Source organism: Eschrichtius robustus, chromosome 6, assembly GCF_028021215.1.
Source record: "Eschrichtius robustus isolate mEscRob2 chromosome 6, mEscRob2.pri, whole genome shotgun sequence".
Classification (NCBI taxonomy): Eukaryota; Metazoa; Chordata; class Mammalia; order Artiodactyla; family Eschrichtiidae; genus Eschrichtius; species Eschrichtius robustus.
In genome coordinates this window covers 66923591-66951386 of record NC_090829.1, presented here as the reverse complement: position 1 = coordinate 66951386, position 27796 = coordinate 66923591, and the positions used below count along the sequence as shown (strand labels likewise).

The 27796-nt window shown below is 43.2% G+C and overlaps 1 protein-coding gene across 7 annotated transcripts in view; it reads right to left on the bottom strand.

Moving 5' to 3' along the window:
* Nucleotides 1-27796, bottom strand: part of LPP (LIM domain containing preferred translocation partner in lipoma) — a 684273-nt gene that overhangs the window by 594400 nt on the left and 62077 nt on the right. For 6 of the 7 annotated variants that reach the window (XM_068546435.1, XM_068546441.1, XM_068546442.1 and 3 more), the window contains exon 2: nucleotides 19855-19971. The gene's annotated coding sequence lies outside the window, so the exon portion shown is untranslated. Of the gene's footprint in view, nucleotides 1-19230; nucleotides 19252-19854; nucleotides 19972-27796 lie in introns of those variants that run through there. The other variant, XM_068546446.1, reaches the window with a different exon arrangement.

Here is a 27796-nt window from a genome sequence, read left to right as displayed (position 1 = left end):
AAAGGACACTATGTCTCTGTAACAGCCCTGAGCCCAATAAGAGAGCGCCCTCCACCCTGAGATTTCCCCTCATCACTCTCTGTAACCTGAGAGCACTCAGTCTCGGGATCATGAAATCTACCAGCCTAGAGTTTTCCAACCAGCAGAGAGGTCACTGAAATCAAAACCTTTTTTCCAAGTGCCTCGCTGGAAATCAGCAACTCATTTGGCACATTTTTTTTTTTTATTTTCAGAACGCCCTATTCCCCACTGCTACTCCTTGAAGCTAAAGGGAAAATAAATTGTTTCTAGAAAAGCAAGTTAACTGTGGGATTCTGTCATCCGAATTGCTTCTACACTAATAGTTCCAACAAAGTTGGCAACTCCCTGAAGAGTCTTCAAAAATAGATTGTCTGTGTAGATGAGAAAGCTAGAGGTCTGAGGAGAGAAAGAAAAATCCCTTTTTTAAGTAAAAGAAAAAACAAAAGAAATCATAGAGCCAAAGAGAATTCAAGTATATTATAATGTGGTCTCACATAAGGTGAATTTGTTTCAGATATGAACAGGAAACAAATTAGTAACAAAATGCAAACAGGGCTTCCCTGGTGGCGCAGTGGTTAAGAATCTGCCTGCCAATGCAGGGGACACGGGTTCGAGCTCTGGTCTGGGAAGATCCCACATGCCGTGGAGCAGCTGAGCCCGTGCTCCACAACTGCTGAGCCTGCGCTCTAGAGCCCGTGAGCCACAGCTGCTGCAGCCTGCGCACCTAGAGTCTGTGCTCCGCGGCAAGGGAAGCCACCGCACTGAGAAGCCCACAACAAAGAGTGGTCCCCGCTCACCGCAACTAGAGAAAGCCTGCGTGCAGCAACGAAGACCCAATGCAGCCAAAAACAAACAAACAAATTAATTAAATAAAATAAAATAAAAATACAAACAAATCTGCATAAATGAACCTTCAAACAATTCGGGTGATTTTTTTTCTCAAAGGGGGGAGGTGGGTGGGTATGGTGGGGCGGAGGGGAGAGAAAGACATGGGAATAAGGATGGAGCCACTTGAACGCCCAACACGCTGTGTCTGACACGGACACAGAGGCTGCGGGCGGTGTCTGGCATTGTCCAGCCCACGGTGGGAAGCATTTACATCAAGCCACACAGTTATCAGCAGGAGAAGAAGACAGCGAGTACTTCAGGGCAGACAGTTGCAGAGAGGGCCCCTGCACAGAGCCCACACAGCAAGCTGAATGCGTCTTATTTCAATATTCCTTCCCTCGCTCACCACACTCGACTCCTGGAGGCCTTCAGGGTCAAGGCTGTCCCCAGAACCATTCATCATTCCTGCCGCCACTACCCGTTGACCGGCTCTCAATATGTTCCTGACAAGTTTGCCCTTTTCATACATACGGACCTTCCTGCTCTCAGGCTACCTCCGAAAATATCACCTTGGACTTTGCGTACATCTCCGGTAATCCAGCATCCTAACGTTTAACGTTTAAAAGTGAAAGGGTCCTACATTAAAGAACATGTAAAAGATCCACAAAATGTTACTTAACTGGCCTTCATCTCCAAACCTAACTTTTTCAGAAGATCATTTGGAAGATGGCCACCGGGGAGGTCGGTCAAGCGTTCATCTGACGTCTGATTAGGTGTCTGTCACGGCTGCAAGAACAGAGAAGACCTGTGCTTGGAGCTGTCACAGCCCTTGACAATCTCCTCCTGGCAAAGCCACCTCTGAGAAAAGAACCCCTAAGAAGGCAGATGCTTCCTCTCACATGAGTGGCCCTACTGGCTAACCAGTAAATACGACTTGATAGTGATGATCGGTACTTTTTCAAATAAAAGTTTCTATCAAAGGATGTTGCCGGTGTGATATTCTAACTACTCAGTTCAAGTTGGATGATTGGGGGGCAAGGCTCTCAACCACTCTGGACATCAGTTTCTTTTTCTACAAAATAAAGTAGTCCAATTCAATAAGCTTTAGACTTCCTTCTGGCTCAGAAATCCTGTGCCTAATTATTTACTTCCTACTGCCAAGTGGTCTGCCCTCTCCCTCCTAGTTTATTCATCTCCATCCTCTCTCTCCCTCCCCACCCCACTCCTCTTTCTCTCTCTTTCTCTCCCCCCGCCACACACACACACACACACACACACACACACACACACAATCCACCCCAACATCCCTCTTATCCAGTCCACAAACTTGTTATTTAGGCAAACTGCAAGCAATTCCTACCCACAATCCCCATCACTGCTTCTCTGCTTAAGATTTGACACCAAAAGGATTTTTTAATTAGTTTATGAGAGAAAAAAATGGGACACATGCCCCCCGCTTTACACACAGACCTCACCTTGAGATGAGATCCTCTGGGGGCTCCAGCAGTCTCTTCATCCCCCGGCCACAGAGGCTGCCACCTGCCAGGACTCCAGCTGCTCAAGTCTGATCTCTACCCCTTACTCTCTGACACCTTGAACAAGTCATTTTACCTCTCTGGGCCTCAGTTTCCCTAACTGTAAAGTGAGGCATTCGGAATAAAATAAATGCCAATGTAACTACCAATTCTGATATCCTTCTCTAGAGCTCTGAAATTTCATCAGACATCAAAACAGACACCCTCCAAAGCCCTCTCTCTGATATTGGTGTTGACCTACAGGCTCCCAGATAAATGGAAGTGACTTTTTGCATGATCTTGCACAATAAGTAATAATAGCGCATCAATAGGGGCAAGTACTTCTAATTTGTGTTTGTTTATTTGTTTATTCCCAGGCTAAAGAAGTTGTAGGAACCACCTGCTATTGGCCTTTGGAGACCCCATGATGCCTTTTTTTTTTTTTTTTTTTTACAATGGACCAGAAGTTCAGAAACTAAAAAGGTAAACGTGGAAACCACACAGTAAAAACATGGAGCCTGAAAAATTGAGAAAATGATTTAGGGTAAATAATACCACATCCCTCTTAAAACTTTTTTTTTAAAACAATAATGAGAGTAAGAGGAGTACTATAAAGTAAAAATAAAATTGAGCACAGAAAAGACTGATTTGCCTAGGATTCCTCTCAGCCATGTAATCAGCACGCATGGCAAAGACCGTATAATACTCATGTTTCTATTTGTTGCCCTCAACTGACATGGTTGGTCGTTTGTTTTGTTTTAAATAAAATGGGGAAGCAACAAATATATTAAATCCATCTGCAAAAAACCCATATTTGCATGTGGAAAACAAATAAGTGGGTGTCTGAATGGGTGATTAGGCATGCAATTGCCCATCTGCACCCGGGGCCCCAGTCTCCCTGCAGGTGCGCCTGACGCAGGAGCAGAGACTAAGAAAGAAGGGTCCTCCACCACGGAGAGCGACAGACAAGAGGGAAACCATACCCTCCGCAACTGGACTTGTTCTGAGCTGCCCCCGGTACTGTCCCAGCTCTCCATCCACTGTCCCTGTATCTTAAAGCTGAAAGCCAGAAATAACTTTCATCATCCTTTTCTTAGATTGCAGTGGATTCTTTAAATCACAAAGGCAATTTTTTTTTCTGAGCATCTTCAGTACGTGCTTAACAAATATTTGTTGTTGCATCTGTCTTTATGAGAATGGGAGGCCTCCTCTCCTGCACTCTTCACCTCGGTCACTCTACTCCAGCCACGCTGGCCTCCTCACTTTTCTGGAATGCGTCAGGCATGCTTCGGCCTCGGGGCTTTGGCAATTGCTTTCTTTCAGCCTGAAACATTCTTTCCCCTCTCTTCAGCTGACTGCCTCACTGCCTTCAGGCCCGTGTGCCTGTGTACTCGTATCAGTAAGACCTTCTCGGACCAATGAATTTTAAATCTGTGTCAGCCCCACACTCTGTGCCCTTAACCTGCTTTATTTTTCTTCTGAAAATAGATCACAACCTAAATATTATCTATTTACTCATTGATTTATGTGTTGTCTGTTTCCATCAAAGAGAAAGTTTGTCAGATTTTGTTCATAGTTCTATTCCCTACACCTGGAATAGTCTAGCACATAGTAGGTGCCAAATACCCAGTTGTTAGGTTAATGAGTCATCGTCATTATTTGCAAACCACTACACTGGGCACCATGGGTCCTCTTATGGAAGAAGACAGGATTTACGCTCTTAGGAAGCTTCTACAACCTCGTGGAGAAGGAAGACTGGAAATCTGCTTACATAGCAGAGCAAAGCAACGTGAATGCTCCACTGGAGGTATAAACAAAGCGCTCTGATAGTACAGAAAAAGCAAGCTGTTGACATTGGAGGAGGGAGTGGGCGGGGAGCGGACTGAAGGACGCCAACAGAACAGAATTCTTTGGAACTATCTTGAAAAGAAGCTCAGAAATCATCCTAAAAACTGCATTCAGCACAAACAAGTACTGAGACATCCTTAGTTAGCCTCCTTTCCTTCATCAATAATGCTAAGTGAAACAAGATTGCCCAAGATAAGTCAGCATTTCTGTGTGCCAAGACCATGGAGAAAAGAAGAATCACTTTCCTCCATAAAGCCTTCGCTTTAAAATGGAAATTATTTAATTTGCACACAAAATGCACACAAAACATGTCTATAGAAAATTCCATGCTCTCCCGACAGGAACGACCTTAAAGGGCATCTAGTCCAATGTCTTATTTCCTCTGCGAGGACCCATCAGTATCAGCCTCTACCTAAATAACCCTAACGCCCGAAATGGCCCATGCCACTGTGGTCTGCTCTTAATACTAAAACATTCTCCCTCACACTGTCTTTCTGTTGCTTCCACCCACTGCTCCCAGAACTCCTTCTGGGGTCACAAAGAGCAAGTTCATGTCCCCTTCCATGGCAGAGTCCCACTCTGCTCCCTCCTCCTCCATCCCCTTTCTCTCTTCTCCACACTAACCACTTCCGGTTCCTTCTTTCATCCATCCTAAACTGCCCCCTTCCTTCCCCTCCTCTATCTCTCTCTGTCTCTCACTGTTCCAGGACTTTTTTTTTTTTTTTTTTTGGAGCTGATCTAGTGCTCAAGCAATTTAGCATTCTTTGGAGAGCTGAGCATTTTGTCTGGGGTCTGGGAGAGGGGCACAGAGGATCCAAAGGAACATGGGTTAACTCTGTGAGCCTTGACCCAGGAAGAAGACCCTGGCAGAGTAACCTAACTTTCTGACCTTGACCTTGAAATGCCACCTTTGACATATAAATTAGAATATTGTAGACATTATAACTCTTTGGAAGCAAAGAAGGCAAAGAGGTGAAGAGCACCTCCTGAGCCCACTCCACCCCAAGGACACAAAGAATTTGGGGAGTCTTGTGCCTCCGGTAAACCATGGCCCCTCTAGTCTTGTTGATCCCAGCTTCTCAACTCCCACGGCCAGGCTGCATTAGAATATGTAGTTTTTAACCATCTCCATATCTGAGCATTGAATTCTAACCACTACTTGCCTGTGTGACCTTGGGCAAGACACTTAAAGTCAGCAAATCAAAGCATCCCGGAAGGTAAAACAAAAAGAGAGCTCTAAATCACCCAGTCCAAAAATTGCCCAGAGACCTCCTGTGCGCCTCCACCCTCCCCTCTCCACCCACAGCCATGGCAGACACTGCTAAAATGATCACGGACTCCTTCCTTCTCCGTCAGGATACCACTTCAGAATTCTTCTCAACACAGCATCTTAAAGAGCCACTACCAATCCACCATGCGGCCACATGAAATGAAACCCAAACTACTCATTCTTCAGATGAGGAAAACTGAAGCTCAAAGATGGGCCGTGACTTCCCTGTGTCTCAGTGTTAGGAGCAGAACCAGAACTACAAAGGCCCCCTCCCCGTTTTCCTGAGTCCCTTCTCCTCTTCTAACTCTGATATTCTATCAGTGTTCCTTGCAGTGGGGATGGGAACGCTGTTGTATTAAGTTCTGTGGTATTAAATACAGAGAAGGGGTTTCTAAATAGGAGGCAGAAGCTTCAGAGAAGGCTTGGAGGGAGAGGTGCATTTGAGCTGGCCTGAAGAAGTTTGCTATCTGTAGGAACCAGTGAGCTACATCTGCCTTTAGCCGAAGAAAATTCAGGATCGGGGAAGCATTTCCTGTAGCAAGAACAGCATAAGCAAAAGAGTGGTGAGGACCATGGCGTGATGAGAGGAGGCTAAGGGCTTCTGAGAGAGCTGTAGCCAAAACAGAGGCCAAGGAGAGCACTGGGGGAGGGGAACAAAGATGACGACAAGAGTCAACCAGAGTCTTTGCGGGGGTTTTAAATGCTGATTTTTTAAAAATTGACTTAAAGCCCTTAAGACTTACAAATGGGAAACAGAGATAAGAAAGGACTGGAGGGAAAGTAAAGAATCCATCTCTATTCTCAAGGGAAAAAAAGCCTTGCCCTAAACTGTATTACAGGAACACTTTCATTATGTAAAAGCCTATTTTGTTTTCATGTCATTCTTAGATTACATCATAGAGTGGCTGTAGCCGTCTCGTACCATATTATAAATAAATCACCAGCTTAATCATAGAACAAGCCAGGGCCCTAGATTTAAGAGGAAAATATTAGATCATTTTTTAATAACTGATATAACTCAAGCCAGTCACCACTGAAGCAGGGGGAAGTGATGTCATCCTAAAGGAGTCCAAAGAGGAACCGGAGAGGGTCAGCCCTGGGCGGGTCCCAGAGAAGCTTCCATTTACAAAGGAAGAGGTGGCTGATGGTAGCTGAGTGGAGCTCATCCTCTGGACTGAACAATCTTGTCATGAAAACCAACACTGACTTCTTAATAGACCTTCCTCATGAAACACAGTGCACAAATAGTTGTTCCCAAAACGACTATATTTCCAAAGACCAGGAAACATGAGCATATTTTGATGTCTGTATTTACGTCTTGGGAGCCATTGAGCAAAATTATAAAGGTTAAGGCTTTTAGTTATTCAGGAAAAGATGAAACCTGGGGTGACATATGCAAATGCCGCAGGTCTGGCCCAAGCCGAGGAGACAGTGCAAAGTGGGGACACTGAGATAATGGTCTGACAAAGAAAAGAACCAGGGTTGTTTCTAGCAGTTACAGACTATTAAGGAGATTGGAAACGAAACCGTTTAATGTGCACCAACTATGCACTAAGCAGCATACACAATTGGCACTTTAAATACGTCATGCTGCTTTGTGAGCACAGAAGAATCTGTAAGATAGGTGCTACTGGCACAATATTTTTCAGATATGGAAACCAGTTTAAAAATGATTAAACAACTTAAGTAAGACAATGCAGCTAATATATGACAGTCTCCCTACTCCAATTCCGCTTTATCAGGGACACATAGTTTTTTGAGGCAGGAGCCCGATGTGTCCCCCTTTGCCTGGCAACGTATCAGTAATAAAGCTATCCTTTTAAAAAAAAAAAAAAAAATCCGCTTATCTCGTTGCTTTCCCCCGATGAAAACTACTTCTTACTATCGACTTTCAATAAAAGTTAAATAATTGATAAGAAACACTTTGAAAGCACCAAAAGTAAAAAAAAAAAAAAAAAAAAAAATATTGAAATCCAAAAGGAACCGTGGAGTTGGGAATAGTATTAACATTCTGGCCAGTGACAGTCTCAATGACCAAAGCTGGCCTTCCTTGTTTTGGCTGCAGGGCTGCTAATGAGTTTGACCATCCTTTTAAGTCTCCCATTTCCATTAATTTTTAGGAATGTTAAGGTGGGCTCTAAGGGAACCTGTCATCTTCTATAAAATGTACTGTCGAGCTTGGTTTTATAAAAAGACTACTTTGGTGGGGGGAGGAGACGGATGCTCTGGAAAAGGGCTTTCTGCCAGACAGAAAGTATTGACTGAGGTTTTCTGTCTGATCCTGTCAGTCTCACAGTAATGCTGTGTATTGGCTCACTGTTCTTAATACAAATGTTATTCATAACTGCAGAGACACACTGTCTGAGCCAAGTAATACTGATTTATGCAACTTTTCAGGACACAGCGTGACTCAATAGGAGATGTAGACCCTGAAATTTAACTAAAACAACAACATCAAGGCTCAGGTCTCCAAATTTTGACCTATTTTCCCCAATCTCTTTCTGGGACAGGATAGAGGTTGCAAAAAGCAGAGAATACATGCCTAAAAGTTGTATGGACTGATTTGGAGGCAGAGACTGTGCGGAGAGGTGGAGGGGACACACTGGGCCAGAGTCTGAGGTGCCTTCGATGTCCCTCCCATGGCTACCCCTGGCTCCGTGGCCCTGGAAGAGTCTGTCCCCTCTCTGGGTCTTGCCATCTCATCTGCACAGCAAAGAGCTCAAGTAAGAACATGCAAAGAGCTCAAGTAAGAACATGCAAACATTTCCACCAAAGCAGCCCTAACTGCTAAAGAGGGCAAAGAGTTAGAAGTATAGTAGCACAGCATTAATTAAAAACTTGTGTTCTTCCTCTGAAAAGCCATGCTAGTTTTTCATTCTGTGTGATTACATATCAATGCTTATATTCAGATTTTAAATGGAGTTCTCCCCCAAAAAAGTCTTCAAGTAAAATTGATCCACAGAGGTGCACTGAGAATATGCACTTTAGCCCTTGCCATGTAAGCTTGGGTGCCTGTGGCAGGTAGCACCCAGAGGGTCCCCTGTAACTCCACCTCCTGTGCTTCAGGCCCTTGTGCAGTCCCTCCCCTTGACTGGGCTGGATCTAGTGACTTGCTTTTAGCAAGAAGAACGAGGCAGAGGAAATGGTGTGTCACTTCCAGGATTAGGTTACAAAAAGGCTGTGGATGTGGCTTGATCTGAGGGATTGTGTCTTGCTCACTTGCTCTGAGGGAAGCCAGCTGCAATGTTGTGAGCTGCCTATGGAGAAGCCCACAAGGCAAGCAACTGAGGGCAGCCTCCAGCCAACAGTCTGAGAGGAACTGAGGCCCCCAGTCCAACAACCCATGGGGAACTGGATCCTGCCAATGACGTGATTGAGCTTGGTGGTGGGTCCTCCCCCAGTGGAACCTTCCGATGAGACTGTAACCTCAGGACAGAACTGAAGGTACCCATCTAAGCTGTTCCCAGATTCCTGACTCACAGAACCTGTGAGATAATCAATGTTTCTTGTTTTAATGTGCTAAGTTTGGGGTAACTGGTTATGCAGCAATAGACAGAGAAGACGGCATTCCAATCTGAGAGGTCCAGTCCTGGATTATTTTAAAGGCCCCTACCAACACCACCATTTTTCTTGAGGCTTAGGGAGTAGACCAAAAGAGACTGGCTATCAGGAACTCTTGAAAGGAACCTGTGTCCCACAGAATGTAGAGATGCTTGCTGGCTTGGTAACATATACCCAGGCATGCTCTGGCCACCTGGAGGTGACCATGGAAATAATATCAGTGCAGGTCAAAATCAACATGATGTTTTCGGCAGCAGTACAGTGATGGGAAATAAACCAGAGACTGAAGCACATGTGGAACATGAAAGGCTCCTTGCCTGCCCAGCTGTGTTCTGCCATCAGCTACACCACCATCAGAACCTGTCCAGCCAAACTGCAGCTCCATGGTTCACTGAGAAGTTCTGAGGTCAGACCCCCTCCTTCTAGAAACCTTCCCCAATGTTCCCAATTCTTTCCACTCCCCCATCCTTTCATCTAAGTCCCCTGAGAACTGAAGCTATAACTTAATTACCTCGATTTCCCAAGCACCTAATACAAGACCCAGTGATCAAAGGGAGACCTTCAAGATGGCAGAGGAGTAAGACGTGGAGATCACCTTCCTCCCCACAAATACATCAGAAATACATCTACATGTGGAACAACTCCTACAGAACACCTACTGAATGCTGGCAGAAGACCTCAGACTTCACAAAAGGGAAAAAATTCCCCACATACCTGGGTAGGGCAAAAAAAAAGAAAAAACAGAGACAAAAGAATAGGGCCGGGACCTGCACCTCTAGGAGGGAGTTGTGAAGGGGGAAAAGTTTCCACACACTAGGAAGCCCCTTCACTGGCGGAGATGGGGGGTGGTGGGGTGGAAGCTTTGGAGCAATGGAGGAGAGCACAGCAACAGGGGTGCGGAGGGCAAAGTGGAGAGATTCCCGCACGGAGGATCGGTGCCGAGCAGCACTCAGCAGCCCGAGAGGCTTGTCTGCTCACCCGCCGGGGTGGGCAGGGGCGGGGAGCTGAGGCTCGGGCTTCGGAAGTTGGATCCCAGGGAGAGGACTGGGGTTGGCTGCGTGAACACAGCCTGAAGGGGGCTAGTGCGCCACAGCTAGCCGGGAGGGAGTCCGGGAAAAAGTCTGGACCAGCCAAAGAGGCAAGAGACCATTGTTTTGGGGTGCGCGAGGAGAGGGGATTCAGAGAACCACCTAAACGAGCTCCAGAGACTGGCGCGAGCCACGGCTATCAGCGCGGATCCCAGAGACGGGCAGGAGACGCTAAGGCTGCTGCTGCCGCCACCAAGAAGCCTGTGTGCGAGCACAGGTCACTATCCACACCTCCCCTCCTGGGAGCCTGTGCAGCCCGCCACTGCCAGGGTCCCATGATCCAGGGACAACTTCCCCGGGAGAACACACAGCGCGCCTCAGGCTGGTGCAACGTCACACCGGCCTCTGCCATCGCCAGCTCGCCCCACATTCCATACCCCTCCCTCCACCCCAGCCTGAGTAAGCCAGAGCCCCCGAAGCAGCTGCTCCTTTAACCCCGTCTTGTCTGAGAGAAGAACAGACACCCTCAGGCGACCTAGACACCAAGGCAGGGCCAAATCCAAAGCTGAACCCCAGGAGCTGTGCGAACAAAGAAGAGAAAGGGAAATTTCTCCCAGCAGCCTCAGGAGCAGCGGATTAAATCTCCACAATCAACGTGATGTACCCTGCATCTGTGGAATACCTGAATAGACAATGAAGCATCCCAAAACGGAGGAAGTGGACTTTGGGAGCAACTGTTGACTTGGGGTTTGTTTTCTGCATCTAATTTGTTTCTGGTTTTATGTTTATCTTACTTTAGTATTTAGAGTTTATTATCATTGGTAGATTTGTTTATTGATTTCGTTGCTCTCTTCCTTTTTTTTTTAATATATATAGATTTTTTTTTTTCCTTTTTCTCTTTTTGTGAGGGTGTATGTGTATGCTTCTTTGTGTGATTTTGTCTGTATAGCTTTCTTTTACCATTTGTCCTAGGGTTCTGTCTGTCTGTTTTTGCTTGTTTGTTTGTTTTTTAGTATAGTTTTTAGTGCTTGCTATCATTGGTGGATTTGATTTTTTGGTTCGGTTGATCTTTCTTTCTTTCTTTTCTTTTTTTTATTACTTTTTAGTTTTTTACTTTTAATAATTTTTTTATTGTTTGTTTTAATAACTTTTTTATTTTATTTTATTTTTTCTTTCTTTCTTTCTTTCTAACTGAGGCAGAAGAAGGGATAAGTGACCTGGAAAATAAAATAGTGGAAATAACTACTGCAGAGCAGAAGAAAGAAAAAGGAATGAAAAGAACTGAGGACAGTCTCAGAGACCTGTGGGACAACATTAAACACACCAACATTCAAATTATAGGGGTCCCAGAAGAAGAAGAGAAAAAGAAGGGGACTGAGAAAATATTTAAAGAGATTATAGTTGAAAACTTCCCTAATATGGGAAAGGAAATAGTTAATCAAGTCCAGGAAGCACAGAGAGTCCCACACAGGATAAATCCAAGGAGAAACATGCCAAGACACATATTAATCAAACTATCAAAAATTAAATACAAAGAAAAAATATTAAAAGCAGCAAGGGAAAAACAACAAATAACATACGAGGGAATCCCCATAAAGTTAACAGCTGATCTTTCAGCAGAAACTCTGCAAGCCAGAAGGGAGTGGCAGGACATATTTAAAGTGATGAAGAAGAAAAACCTACAACCAAGATTACTCGAGCCAGCAAGGATCTCATTCAGATTTGATGGAGAAATTAAAACCTTTACAGACAAGCAAAAGCTAAGAGAATTCAGCACCACCAAACCAGCTTTACAACAAATGCTTAAGGAACTTCTCTAGGCAGGAAACACAAGAGAAGGAAAAGACCTATAATAACAAACCCAAAACAATTAAGAAAATGGTAATAGGAACATACATATCAATAACTACCTTAAATGTAAATGGATTAAATGCTCCAACCAAAAGACATAGACTGGGGCTGAACGGATACAAAAACAAGACCCATATATATGCTGTCTGCAAGAGACCCACTTCAGTCCTAGGGACACATACAGACTGAAAGTGAGGGGATGGAAAAAGATATTCCATGCAAATGGAAATCAAAAGAAAGCTGGAGTAGCAATTCTCATATCAGACAAAACAGACTTTAAAATAAAGACTATTACAAGAGACAAAAAAGGACACTACATAATGATTAAGGGGTCAATCCAAGATGAAGATATAACAATTGTAAACATTTATGCACCCAACATAGGAGCACCTCAATACATAAGGCAAATGATAACAGCCATAAAAGGGGAAATCAACAGTAACACAATCACAGTAGGGGACTTTAACACCTCACTTTCACCAATGGACAGATCATCCAAAATGAAAATAAATAAGGAAACACAAGCTTTAAATGATGCATTAAACAAGATGGACTTAATTGATATTTATAGGATATTCCATCCAAAAACAACAGAATACACTTTCTTCTCAAGTGTTCATGGAACTATCCTCCAGGATAGATCATATCTTGGGTCACAAATCAAGCCTCGGTAAATTTAAGAAAATTGAAATCGTATCAAGTATCTTTTCCAACCACAACGCTATAAGACTAGATATCAATTACCTGAAAAAATCTGTAAAAAACACAAACACATGGAGGCTAAACAATACACTACTAAATAACCAAGAGATCACTGAAGAAATCAAAGAGGAAATCAAAAAATACCTAGAAACAAATGACAATGAAAACAGGACAACACAAAACCTATGGGATGCAGCAAAAGCAGTTCTAAGAGGGAAGTTTATAGCAATACAATCCTACCTCAAGAAACAACAAACGTCTCAAATAAACAACCTAACCTTACACCTAGAGCAATTAGAGAAAGAAGAAAAAAAAAAACCCCAAAGTTAGCAGAAGGAAAGAAATCATAAAGATAAGATCAGAAATAAATGAAAAAGAAATGAGGTAAACAATAGCAAAGATCAATAAAACTAAAAGCTGCTTCTTTGAGAAGATAAACAAAATTAATAAACCATTAGCCAGACTCATCAAGAAAAAAAGGGAGAAGACTCAAATCAATAGAATTAGAAATGAAAAAGGAGAAGTAACAACTGACACTGCAGAAATGCAAAGGATTATAAGAGACTACTACAAACAACTATATGCCAATAAAATGGACAACCTGGAAGAAATGGACAAATTCTTAGAAAAGCACAAACTTCCAAGACTGAACAAGGAAGAAATAGAAAATATAAACAGACCAATCACAAACACTGACATTGAGACTGTGATTTAAAATCTTCCAACAAACAAAAGCCCAGGACCAGATGGCTTCATAGGCAAATTCTATCAAACATTTAGAGAAGAGCTAACACCTATCTTTCTCAAACTCTTCCAAAATATAGCAGAGGGAGGAACACTCCCAAACTCATTCCATGAGGCCACCATCACCCTGATACCAAAACCAGACAAAGATGTCACAAAGAAAGAAAACTACAGGCCAATATCACTGATGAACAGAGATGCAAAAATCCTCAACAAAATACTAGCAAACAGAATCCAACAGCACAGTAAAAGGATCATACACTGTGACCAAGTGGGTTTATCCCAGGAATGCAAGGATTCTTCAGTACATGCAAATCAATCAATGTGATACACCACATTAACAAACTGAAGAGTAAAAACCATATGATCATCTGAATAGATGCAGAAAAAGCTGTTGACAAAATTCAACACCCATTTATGATTAAAAACCCTCCAGAAAGTAGGCATAGACGGAACTCACCTCAACATAATAAAGGCCATATATGACAAACCTAGAGCCAACATCGTTCTCAATGGTCAAAAACTGAAACCACTTCCTCTAAGATCAGGAACAAGACAAGGCTGTCCACTCTCACCACTATTATTCAACATAATTTTGGAAGTTTTAGCCACAGAAATCAGAAAAGAAAAAGAAATAAAAGGAATCCAAATCAGAAAACAAGAAGTAAAGCTACCACTGTTTGCAGATGACATGATACTATACACAGAGAATCCTAAAGATGCTACCAGAAAACTACTAGAGCTAATCAATGAATTTGGTAAAGTAGCAGGATACAAAATTAATACACAGAAATCTCTTGCATTCCTATACACTAATGATGAAAAATCTGACAGAGGAATTAATGAAACACTCCCATTTACCACTGCAACAAAAAGAATAAAATACCTAGGAATAAACCTACCTAAGGAGACAAAAGACCGGTATGCAGAAAACTATAAGACACTGATGAAAGAAATTAAAGATGATACAAACAGATGGAGAGATATACCATGTTCTTGGATTGGAAGAATCAACATTGTGAAAATGACTGTACTACCCAAAGCAATCTACAGATTCAATGGAATCCCTATCAAACTACCAGTGGCATTTTTCACAGAACTAGAACAAAAAATTTCACAGTTTGTATGGAAACACAAAAGACCCCAAAGAGCCAAAGCAATCTTGTGAAAGAAAAATGGAGCTGGAGGAATCAGGCTCCCGGACTTCAGAGTATACTACAAAGCTACAGTAATCAAGACAGTATGGTACTGGCACAAAAATAGAAATATAGATCAATGGAAAAGGACAGAAAGCCCAGAGATAAACCCATGCCCCTATGGTCACCTTATTTTTGATAAAGGAGGCAAGAATACAGAGTGGAGAAAAGACACCCTCTTCAATAAGCAGTGCTGGGAAAACTGGACAGCTACATGGAAAAGAATGAAATTAGAACACTCCCTAATGCCATACACAAAAATAAACTCAAAATGGTTTAAAGACCTAAATGTAAGACCAGACACTATAAAACTCTTAGAGGAAAACGAAAACATAGGCAGAACACTCTAGGACATAAATCACAGCAAGATCCTTTTTGACCCATCTTCTAGAGAAATGGAAATAAAAATAAACAAACGGGACCTAATGAAACTTAAAAGCTTTTGCACAGCAAAGGAAACTACAAACAAGACGAAAAGACAGCCCTCAGAATGGGAGAAAATATTTGCAAATGAAGCAACTGACAAAGGATTAATCTCCAAAATATACAAGCAGCTCATGCAGCTCAATATCAAAGAAACAAACAACCCAATCCAAAAATGGGCAGAAGACCTGAATAGACATTTCTCCAAAGAAGATATACAGATGGCCAACAGACACAGGAAAGAATGCTCAGCATCGCTAATCATTAGAGAAATGCAAATCAAAACTACAATGAGGTATCACCTCACACCAGTCAGAATGGCCATCATAAAAAAATCTACAAACAATAAATGCTGGAGAGGGCATGGAGAAAAAGGAACCCTCTTGCACTGTTGGTGGGAATGTAAATTGATACAGCCATTATGGAGAACAGTGTGGAGGTTCCTTAAAAAACTAAAAATAGAACTACCATACGACCCAGCAATCCCACTACTGGGCATATACTCTGAGAAAACCATAATTCAAAAAGAGTCATGTACCACAATGTTCACTGCAGCTCTATTTACAATAGCCAGAACATGGAAGCAACCTAAGTGTCCATCGACAGAAGAATGGATAAAGAAGATGTGGCACATATATACAATGGAATATTACTCAGTTAAACTGAAATGAAATTGAGTTATTTGTAGTGAGGTGGATGGACCTAGAGTCTGTCATACAGAGTGAAGTAAGTCAGAAAGAGAAAAACAAATACCGTATGCTAACACATATATACAGAATCTAAAAAAAAAAAAAACAAAAATGGTTCTGAAGAACCTAGGGGCAGGACAGGAATAAAGACGCAGACGGAGAGAATGGACTTGAGGACACGGGGAGGGGGAAGGGTAAGCTGGGACGAAGTGAGAGAGGCATGGACATATACACACTACCAAATGTAAAATAGATAGCTAGTGGGAAGCAGCCGCATAGCACAGGGAGATCAGCTCGGTGCTTTGTGACCACCTAGAGGGGTGGGATAGGGAGGGTGGGAGGGAGATGCAAGAGGGAGGAGATATGGGGATATAGGTATATGTATAGCTGATTTACTTTGCTATAAATCAGAAACTAACACACCATTGTAAAGCAATTATACTCCAATAAAGATGTTAAAAAAAAAAAAGACCTGGTGATCAATGAATGTGTGTTGTAAACAATAGCTTTCTAATGTGTATTTCCCTCTTATGTATGTCTTTCTCTCCAACTAGACTATAAGCTTCTCATGGTTAGGGACTATGCCTAATTCACCATGGTGTCCTAAAGATCCTGAGTTTTGCTGACTTCCAGACAAACACTGGGATCAGGGCAGAGAGCAAGCACACGCCCTGTGAAACAGGAGTAAATATTTGGCAGCAATCTACACAGGACTCACGGGGCTCTCCATCCATTCACCATCAGCCCCCCTCCACCACACAGTAGCCCAATGGGGGAGAACCTGAGAACTCCTGACAACCTAGGGCTCTGCCCAAGGTAGAGTAGAAGTGTGTCCACTGTGTTGAGGTCAGGAAATAGAAGCATGTGGAATTAGGAGGAAAGAAACAAAAGAAAGAGCCAGCTCCACCTTCTACTTACATGGACAGCAAAACATCTCCGACAACACATCCCTTGGTTACAGAACAGCCACAGGGCCTCAGGAGTCTGGATGAGTCCCTGCTCAGACCCAACAAATCCTTTTGTAACTTTTGAAGCAGTAACATAAAAGCATTAAAGCTGGCTACACAGATGGTCACACATGCCCAGAAATCACCTGACTTGACAGATTGGAGGGAGCCAAGACCTTCACCTCTGACGGAAGTGACCAATGCTTTGCTTCCGGCGGAGTGTAATACCTGATTCTTCTAAGGACCAAAGAGGAAATATTAAAACTGAAAGCCCTTGGCTACCATCAACAATTGTATGCTAGTATCAACAGAGGGAAATAATTTCCTTCCTGACTCCCACTAGGCCAGTCACGCCTAGAGCAGAAGGTGTGATTATCTAATCAAACAACGCAAGTCCCAAATGGCTAGACTGTAGCTTCTAGGGAATTTCTCAAAGCACTGAGACTTCCTCAGTCTCTGAATCTACCTCCCTCCACCTCCTGCCGCCTAGAGCAAAGACAAATACGGAAAGTACTCATGATACACAACTTCATCTCAACTTCAACCATGATCATTAAGCTAGGTTCCAGATCTAGCTCCTTTCCAAGACGGAGGACAAATTACTGCCCATCCAGTCCTGGGGATGATGGGGGTACAGAGTTGGAAGGAAGGGCACACACTGAGCATATACTATGCACCAGGAACAGTGCAGGGGATTGCACATTACATTGTCTTATGTTTCTTTATATTTAAGATCAATATTTTTCTTTATAGTCAATGTCTTATTTTTCTTTATACTCTTTATGTTGAAACTAAAGAAGAAAACAACTGTAACGACCTATCACGTATGGACCACACTTTACAGTTTGCAAAACAAGTTGGCATCGATCAACCCACCTGCTCTAAACAAACACGAGACGTGGGCAGGACAACGATTATTATTCCTAATTCTCTGATCAGGGGAATGAAGGTGGAGGGATGTTGTTTTCTAGGGTTGCACATCTAATATTTGGCGGGTCTTCTGATACCCCATGCCACCATACTCGCTGCCTCTTTATGCACTCGCAAACTTCTTAAGGTGCACTGGTCCCAGAAGCCTATTTCTGTCCAGTTATTTGTTTCATTCTCATACAACCACGCAGTTCAGCCTCATCTGTGCTAGAATTGCTAAAGCTTGCCAACAGAGAATTGGTCAGCACCTGACAGAACACCCTCAGGAAAAGGGCCAGTCACTACCTTTGGATTTAGTCTTTCTACCCAGGAAAATGCACTGTGCACCTATTATGTGCCAGAGATCCTACTAGCCTGTGGAGCTACACACATGAGCAGGAGATGCTGCCCGTCTTCTGACTGCATTTTATATTCTTAAAGGTCATTGTCATGTGTGCCCTGCATCCTGCCTTTTCCGGGTCTCATTCCTGTAACAGTGGGACATCATTTCCGGTCCTCTCAGCATCCTAGTGTGGAGAGGCCAGTTGGCTAACGTCCCTTTCAGAGGAGGAGGCAAGGACTAAAGTCCCATACCCTAGGAGAGCCCCAACAGGAGGGTAAACAAAAGGTTCATGGTCGCCCACAAAGCCTTAGGGCTCTCTCTGGCCCCTATCAGCACTCACATACTCTTTGGAGGAACCACCTCTTCTCCACTGTGGAGCTGCCATAAGCTTCCAGGTGACAGCAGGCAGCCAGCTCGTGACCAAGAGGGGAAACATCCTGCGGATGAAGCCAACACACACACAAGAGGGCAGAGCAAGGAGCACTGCAGAGAAACAGAGCCCAGGTCCTGCTCAAACTGAGCCTAAGGGCCACCTTACCTCGGGACTTGCCGGCTTCTGGCAGGGTCACCCCCCCCCCCCCCCACGTTGTTCTCTCTGTACTGCAGCCTGAGGCTGCATCAGTGTTTTGGAAGACAAAAGCCACTGCTGGCTCATAATTAGCTTATGGACAACAGACACTTCTGAGTTTCTTCCAACGCGCTCCTGGTAAGGTGCTCTCTCCCATTCTGTCATGACACACTCGATTTTTTGTTTGAATCCAAGTACAAGGCTTCATATTCATCACAATTTAATTTTAAGTACTGAAAAAACTCAGGCAGTAGAGCGGAGAACAAAGATTTACATCTGATGCTCAAAGTGTGTGCTTGGGGCAAGACATCTCAGAACATGTTTGAAATGTTAACAGACTAAAATGTTTAAGAGTCCAAGCAGTGGTTTCCAGCCTTTCATCTTATGCAGATCCATAGGTGCAAAGGTGTTCTTTTAAGATACATTGATTAAGAAAACAAAGGGTGACAAAATGTAACTGTAAACTCAGACATACTTTTAAATGAAATTAGGTTTTATGCATCACTACAGCATCTGCTCCCTTTTGAAAAACTACACCATGATCATGGCAACACATATTATTTATCTGGTAAAAAGCCAGAGGCGGGGCATATAGGGACTGGCCCTGGAGATGGAGAGCACAAATCTAGAATTCTAAATAGAAGCCTTTCCCAGAATCCCCCAGCTATTTTCCTCAGATCCCCCTACAGCCCAGGGTATCCCATATCATCGATTCTTTTCTAGAATACGATGTTCTACCTGCTATAAACACAGAGGAATTCCAAAACACAAGGGAAAGTTTCCCTTACCTGCTCACCATTCTCCTTTCTGAGTGTGCAACAGGATTCCAGGATTCAAACTCAGATCCCTGTGGAGCCCGTGCAGGCCCTTTAAGACACAGGTGCACACCCTTGACTAAGCGAATTTAGCTTCCCCTACCTCAAAGGGTTGATGTGAAAATACAATAAGATCACAGAAGAAGCCTCTTGCACCGGGGTGAGCAAGAGCAGCTCAATACTATGACTTGTTTTCCTCAGAAACGCCCATAACACTGTTCATTGACTCTTTCTGGTCCTTCAATTTCAACAACACTTCCCTCCATGACAAAGGAGAAAGAAGGAAGCAATGCAATTATTGGCAATCTAAAATGCTCATTCGTCCAAATCTTCTTCCAATTTCTCTTCCTGCCACCTTCCAAGAGCTGAGTCCTGCCTTTGCTTTGCCACACATTTTATTAGCATTATTATATCCTGTCCATTGCCAATGAAATCGGCTCAAGAAGACAGGAAGAATATTTTTGTTCTTCTTAGTTCTTAGTCCATCCTAGCTACCAGTGCCCGTGCTTTAAATGGAAACCACTGATTTTTAAAACTCATTAAAATATGCATATTGATTATAAAAGGAAAAAGTTTTCTTCTTTGCATAGGACTCACCAACTGAGGAAAAATATCTTCCCTCCGATGAGTGCCCTGTAGAACAACGGAGAAAGCACTAAACTGGAATCAGGTGACTGGATTCTGTCTTCAGTTCTGTTTCCTCAATGTTCCCACCTGTGGAAATGGGAGAAGGAGGTTGCTTATGAATCTCTAGGATCTTACCAGCTGTAGAACTTCCCAAGTTTATGAACTTACTGGGTAAACCATACTGGGAATACCAGGCTTGAAACCCACAAATCTAGTGGCTGACCTCTGTATCTCCTAAGCTGCCAGTCAGCTCCTAGCACTTCTGTTTCACTAATGTGCCTTAGAATGATGAGGAAAGAGAATGCTGGTACCCCAGTGTTCCTACCTCAGCTTTTGGGGGGAATATAGCTTCATCATAATATCAGAAGTGAAAGAGATAGATCGATTAGATACTCACATTTTAGGCAAGAAAAAACTAACAGCAAAATCTGAACTACAATAAATAAAAAGAGACAAGGAATATGAGTTTGGAGATTGATTTCTAACTATGGGATCTAGTGGCCGCTGTGAACCTTAGTTTCCTTGCCCAAAAAATGAGAGCCAGTGAGCAGCAGAGGGCTGGACAACCTTGATGCTTCCTGGGAAGTCCTCATTACTGGCTTTATTTCATTAAGAACTATCAGTATGGGCTTCCCTAGTGGCGCAGTGGTTGAGAGTCCGCCTGCCAATGCAGGGGACACGGCTTCGAGCCCTGGTCTGGGAAGATCCCACATGCCGCGGAGCAGCTGGGCACGTGAGCCACAACTACTGAGCCTGCGCGTCTGGAGCCTGTGCTCTGCAACAAGAGAGGCCGTGATAGTGAGAGGTCCGCGCACCGTGATGAAGAGTGGCCCCCGCTTGCCACAACTAGAGAAAGCCCTCGCACAGAAACGAAGACCCAACACAGCCATAGATAAATAAATAAAAACAAATACTTTAAAAAAAAAAAAAAAAAAGAACTATCAGTATTTTGGATTCGTCAATATATATTCCAACAGACAAGTATTCCAGGGTAGCTGGTTGTTACAAAATGTGTCTTTTGTAGACACAGGGGAAATCCACATACCAGAAGAATGACTACTCCCATTTTTATTGCTGTCATTTGAAACATTATTGAACCAATCATACAATTGTTTTGTGAATATGATCCCATTCAATCTTCAAATACCTGTACAAGCTCAAAGTTGAGAGAGACCTTAAAAATGACCCACTTCAACTCTTCCAACTGACAGGAGAAGAACCTGGGGGCCAGAGGAGGGAGGTGGCCACCCAGGAGCGCACCATTAGTGAGTGGCAGGCAGCCCAGGGCTCAAGTCCGGGGCTCGCTCCACTGGACCGAGGTACGGCCACTGTAACAGAAGAGGTCACCGACACTCACTGGCCAGAGACCTGCCATCAGCCATGCAATCAGCTTTGGAGGAAAACCAGGACTTCCACACCCAGACCTCAGAACACCCGCTTCAAAGCTCTTGCATAAGCACATGAAAGGATGCTCAACATCACTAATTATTAGAGAAATGCAAATCAAAACTACAATGAGGTATCACCTCACACTGGTCAGAATGGCCATCATCAAAAAATCTACAAACAATAAATGCTGGAGAGGGTGTGGAGAAAAGGGAACCCTCTTACACTGTTGGTGGGAACGTAAATTGATACAGCCACTATGGAGAACAGTATGGAGGTTCCTTAAAAAACTAAAAATAGAACTACCATACGACCCAGCAATCCCACTACTGGGCATATACCCTGAGAAAACCATAATTCAAAAAGCGTCATGTACCAAAACGTTCATTGCAGCTCTATTTACAATAGCCAGGACATGGAAGCAACCTAAGTGTCCAGCATCGAATGAATGGATAAAGAAGATGTGGCACATATATACAACGGAATATTACTCAGCCATAAAAAGAAACGAAATGGAGGTATTTGTAGTGAGGTGGATGGACCTAGAGTCTGTCATACAGAGTGAAGTAAGTCAGAAAGAGAAAAACAAATACAGTATGCTAACACATATATATGGAATCTAAGGGGAAAAAAAAAAAAAAAGGTCATGAAGAACCTAGTGGCAAGACGGGAATAAAGACACAGACATACTAGAGAATGGACTTAGGGATATGGGGAGGGGGAAGGGTAAGATGTGACAGGGTGAGAGAGTGGCATGGACATATATACACTACTAAATGTAAAATAGATAGCTAGTGGGAAGCAGTCGCATAGCACAGGGAGATCAACTCGGTGCTTTGTGACCACCTAGAGGGGTGGGATAGGGAGGGTGGGAGGGAGGGAGACGCAAGAGGGAAGAGATATGGGAACATATGTATATGTATAACTGTTTCACTTTGTTATAAAGCAGAAACTAACACACTATTGTAAAGCAATTATACCCCAATAAAGATGTTAAAAAATGTTCTTGCATATAGCCCAACAGCAGAAAGAAACTAAGTTGGGAAAATGGAGTATAATCGATGTGAGTCCAGCAAAGCAATGTGTTTCCTGAGAGCTAGCGCTCTTGACGGGCATTCGAAATTTCAAAGCCATCTCACTGAAATGAGAGAAAGGCATAATTTCCAACTTGCTGAGGGGATGGAATGTGAGGAGTCCAACATTGGCTCTGTGGACAGTGAAATCTCAAAAAAACTAAAATAAAAACAAAAAGACCCCACCTCTAAGTCCCAGGAAACCTAAGCTTCTCCTTGCAGAGGGAGATATCAATTATAACAGTTTGTACAACAGCAGCAAAGGGCAGCTGACTTCCCAGATTTTCAAACTTCGCTGAAAGGCAAAGCTCTCCACCTTGGGCCTAGGGCAGTGTTTCAGGCACTGGCTAGCTTCTCTCCGTGCACAAATGAACACGGTTCCCCTTCTCCGTAGTCAACTTTTCTTCTAACAATTTTTTTTCTTCTTTTCCATAAAGAGAACAAGCAGTTCTGCTAAAAAACCACTGTGAAATGATTGAAGTTCTCATGCAAACAAACCATTAGCAGAGTTCAAATGCAATTTAAATTACCAGTTGTTAAAGTGCGCCTCGATTTCTCCGCAAGTTTCCAAGGAGAATTACATACTATACACCATTTAATTGGTTGTTTTCTATTTTTTAACATCCATTTATTCCCCCCCATTTTATTTTCAGAAGTGTCTATAAAAGCTTCCCTTTAAAAAATTATACATTGTTGGATAGATTAAACCTGAAGATTGAAAAGTAGCAGAGAAACAGCTGCAGGATTACGCAGCTCAGCAGAAATTGATGGTTTCGACACCACAAGACATGCAGAGTTTTAAAATCTTAGGAGTCACCTGATGGTGCCCTCACTGTTTACAGATGAAGACGCTGAAACCCTGAAAGGGAAAGGAAGGCTTGGCCCAAGTCCTCTCACTGGTCAGTGACAGGTGCCAGGTGAGAACTCCCTACCTTCCAGCCCCGTGCTGCCTCTTCCCACTACCACATGTTGGAGGAGATGATGGGAAATGCTCAACAGATTTAATTTCCACCTGTAATTTTTCTCTTAAAGAAAATATGAAGTCATCTTCAAATACATCCCTGACCTCAAAAGTGCAGCTGGCCAATGGCAAATATCTCCCCAAAAGGGAGAAAGAGAGGTAAAGGCTGATGAATGAGTATAGTCAAAGGAGCTCCAAATGAGCAGATTCCTGGCAGGAAAAGTCAAGACACTCTTCTAGACTCATTAAACAAGTTATGGGACATTAAGACTGCCGATTTCCACTGCTTTATCTGGCCCAGAACTTGTGGCTGCCCTGGAATGAAGGGATAAAGGCAGGTCTTGTCACTTCTGTAAATGGAAAGGATTTCTAGAGGCCATCACAAGTACAGGGCGAAGTTCAAGGCTTTGCTATGGGAACCTGTGTAAATTATTTAACCTCCCTGAGCTCAAGCTTTCCTGTCTTCAAAGTGGGGCTAATATCACCTACCCCTCAGGGTGTATGTAATCATTTCTTGGGATGCCGTACCCAGCATGCAAAGCACAGAGCCTGCAGGCAGTGTGCATTAATCAATGTTCACCCCCTCATCTTCCAAAGTTTCTATCTACAATTTCTCAAAGCCTATGGTTCTGTGGTTCTAATTTATTAGAACTATAACTGAGTCTTATAAGCCATATATGCTCACTAGGTCTGTTAGATACTGTGTGTCCCCTGACTGTAAATTCATTTATTTTGTCATCTAAAAAATAAAACAAAATAAAATACATGCCTGAAAACTTACACATCCAAGCATTTGCCACCAAAAGCAAACTCTTTGGAACTGCTATCTAAAAATGTCCTTCGAATCCAATTGATGAGCCAGACAGTAGTAAAAACCCCAATTTAATGCACAAGACCTCATTTAAACTGTCCATCAGCCCTATGAAAAAGATTTCCCAATTGTCCACTGAGGAAACTAAGGGTCAGGGAGGTCAAACAACTGTCTAAGATTTGGGGGCTAGTAAATGGTAAAGCCCAGACTTGACCCCAAGTCTTCAAAATCAAGCTCCACGACCTGTGTTTTATTATTTTGCAGTTAAAACTATACTATGGACAGCTATTCTGCTCGAGGCAGAAATATACCGGAAAAAAAATCTTCTGCTATGTTCACATTTTAAAACAAAGTCTGAACTTTCAAACTAAAAAATGTTCACATTAAAAGCAGATAGATCCTTCTTGAATGTCACCTTGCTGTTATGTTCTTTTTTTTTAATTTATTTTATTGAAGTAGAGTTGATTTACAATGTTGTGTTAACTTCTGCTGTACAGCAAAGTGATTCAGATATATATATGTATGTATATATGTATATTCTTTTTCATATTCTTTTCCTATATGGTTTATCACAGGATATTAAATATAGTTCCCTGTGCTATACAGTAGGACCTTGCTGTTTATCCATTCTATATATAATTGATTGCATCTGCTACTTCCAAATTTGCAATCCATCCCTCCCCCACCTCCCCTTCCCCTTGGCAACCACAAGTCTGTTCTCTATGTCTGTGAGGCTGTTTCTGTTTCGTAGATAGGTTCATTTGTGTCATATTTTAGATTTCACATGTAAGTGATAGCATATATTTGTTTTTTTTCTTTCTGACTTACTTCACTTAGTATAGTAATCTCTAGGTCCAGCCATGTTGCTGCAAATGGCATTGTTTCACTCTTTTTTATGGCTGAGTAGTATTCCATTGTGTATATATAGCACATCTTCTTTATCCATTCATCTGTCAATGGACTTTTAGGTTGTTTCCATATGTTGGCTATTGTGAATAGTGCTGCTATAAACATAGGGGTACATGTATCTTTTCGAATTATAGTTTTGTCTGGATATACACCCAGGAGTGGGATTGCTGGATCATATGGAGAAAAGGGAACAATCCTACATTGTTGGTGAGAACATAAATTGGTGCAGCCACTATGGAAAACTGTATGGAGGTTCCTCAAAAAACTAAAAATAGAAGCTGCCATATGATCTTGCTGCTATGTTCTTAAGTGAAATAAAGAGCTCAGAGCCCTGGCACTAAGCAGACATCTGCCAGGTGAGAAGCAGGCCTGAGAAAGGTTAGCAGTGAGCTAATATCAGGGCAACTCAAAAACATTATTCAAATGTCTGGGCTCATGATCAAATGGATCACGGGTAATCCTAGTATGAGCTTCTGAACACCCCCCGGCGCAACTGTTAGCTGCCACGATGTCAGATGCCCTGCATTCAGAGGTGCACAAAACAGGCATTTGCTGGCGCCTCCTGTCCTTAAGAAGGCACAGTGTACGGGCCTCGCAGATATAGGCGCTGAGTCAGACATGCCTTAAGCTCTCAAAGAGCTCACAGGTTCAAGAGGGACACACTCACCCGGGACAAGACAGAAGGAAAAGTGTGCAAAGTAGCAGTACGTGCAGTGTCCTTTTGAGGGTCAGGAAGAGCTCTGCCGACGATGACTTCTAAACTGAGCCTGAAGATCCAAGAGGATTTCCACGTATGAGGAGGAGGGAAACAGGCCCAGAGAACACAGTGTGCTAAGGCTTTAAGGAGATGAGTTCAGGGTGTTCTTCTTGGGGAAAGTGACTAATCTGGTGAGGCCAGTGGCAAAAAACATGGAGGGAAGTGGTGGGACATGAGGCTGGAAAGGAATGCTGCGGCCAGAACATGGAGGACCTTGTGTGCCAGGCTAAAACACTGGCACTTGAGACTCATGGCTACTGCATTTTGGAAAATGACACAAGAGAAAGCTAGATGGAACTGAATCCCCTTCCATAATCAGCTTCCAAGCACAGCAAGGGTGGGCGTGTCTAAACAAAAGCTTCCTCTGGAGGGACCCCTTCTCTGTGGCCCCACCCAGAGAAGTCAGAGGAGTGGGTGGCCCTCAGAGTTGCCCCAAACCCACCCCTCCACTGACACTTTCCTCTAGTCTGGAACACTCACCCATGGAAGACCCAGAAAAGAAACCAAGTCTCGTGTTCCAAACAGGATTTCCATTCTGCCTTTAGGGAAATGTCAGCACTACCCAATTTGATGAACCAGAAGAACACAGGCTAAACACAAGCTCTAGCCTCTTTTCTGTCACTCAAGAAGCAGGAGCCAGAGGCCTATCCAGCACATACTATGTGTGCTCAAAGCTCCATATCACAGAGCTCCCAGCCAGGCTGGCACCACGTGACTGGGGCCTTGTAATGAGCCTGAACTGAGTGATGCCACCAGTGATGTTATAAGGAAACCTTTCCCTTAAAGGAGACTTTGTGGCAGGTCCCATATGTCAAAGGCACAGGCAAGATGTGATCCTTCCTGCCCTTAAAGAGCTCCCAGTCTAGAGATAGAGATAAAACATAAAGTAGGTGATGGCAGGTGCCATAGAAGGAGCACAGATAACAGTACAAATCTTCATAACAACCTGTGGGTTGGTGTGATTATTTGTACCCACTTGACAGACGAGGCAACTCATCAGGTTAACTGACCTAACAAATCACACAGCTAGGGAAGCATCACAGCCAAGACTCAAATCCAGATCCCATGCCTGTAAGCACCATACAGTTATACTTTATTGCCTCCTGGCCCACTGGGTTGTGAGTTAGCAGAACAGAGATCGCTTCTAGGGAGTATGGACGGTAGGGAACGGATGGTGATCAGAGGTTACTTCACTCAGAAGGTGGCATCTGTGCAGAAGTTTACAGGAGGAGCAGGAGTTCTAGGGATGAAGATGGGAGAGGTCATCTCAGGCAAAAAGAACAGCATGAGTTACAGCATGAAGGTGAGAAAATGAGTGAGCGGCAACATCAAGGGTGTTCACAGTGGATAGGTACTGCTGTCTGGTTATGATGAGCCCTGGGTAGCAGGGGCAGGAGTGTTTACTTAGATGCCAAAAATACTAGGAAAATGTTATGAATAACAAAATAAGTGAATTTAAAGTCAGGGAAATACCGCTGGAAATACCGCTGAATATACTGGGAAAATAATAAATGTTTCAAAACAGGACTGTGGCATGGTCTCAGGTTTCCTTGGGATTCTGTGCTTCGGTGCTAAGACCATGCACTAACCTTTCAGGACCTGGGCCAGAGTCAGGAATAAAGGGCCTTCAGGTCCTTTCAGGTCAATGTACAGCGGGACACTGGACCCTCTGGAGGTTAGGACTTCTATACCTATCTCATAGATCCTGACCTTCTCTAGAAGAGTTTCTACAGATAACGAAATGAATTCCAGGCCCTTGCTGGAGCATAAGTACCCCCCCAGTTGGTAAAAAGAGCATGGAGTACAGGACGGGAGTTATAGAATCAAAAGACCTTACACTTGGTTCTTGGATTCTCCACTAATTAACTATGGAATGCTGAGCAAGTCACTTCCTTTTAACGAAGGCACAGTTTCCTCAGTTGTACAATGGAAACGATCATACTTACATAGCTAGGTTCTTATGAGTGTTAACAAGGAATCTGTGAGATTAAATATAAGGATATGTGTTTCTACAT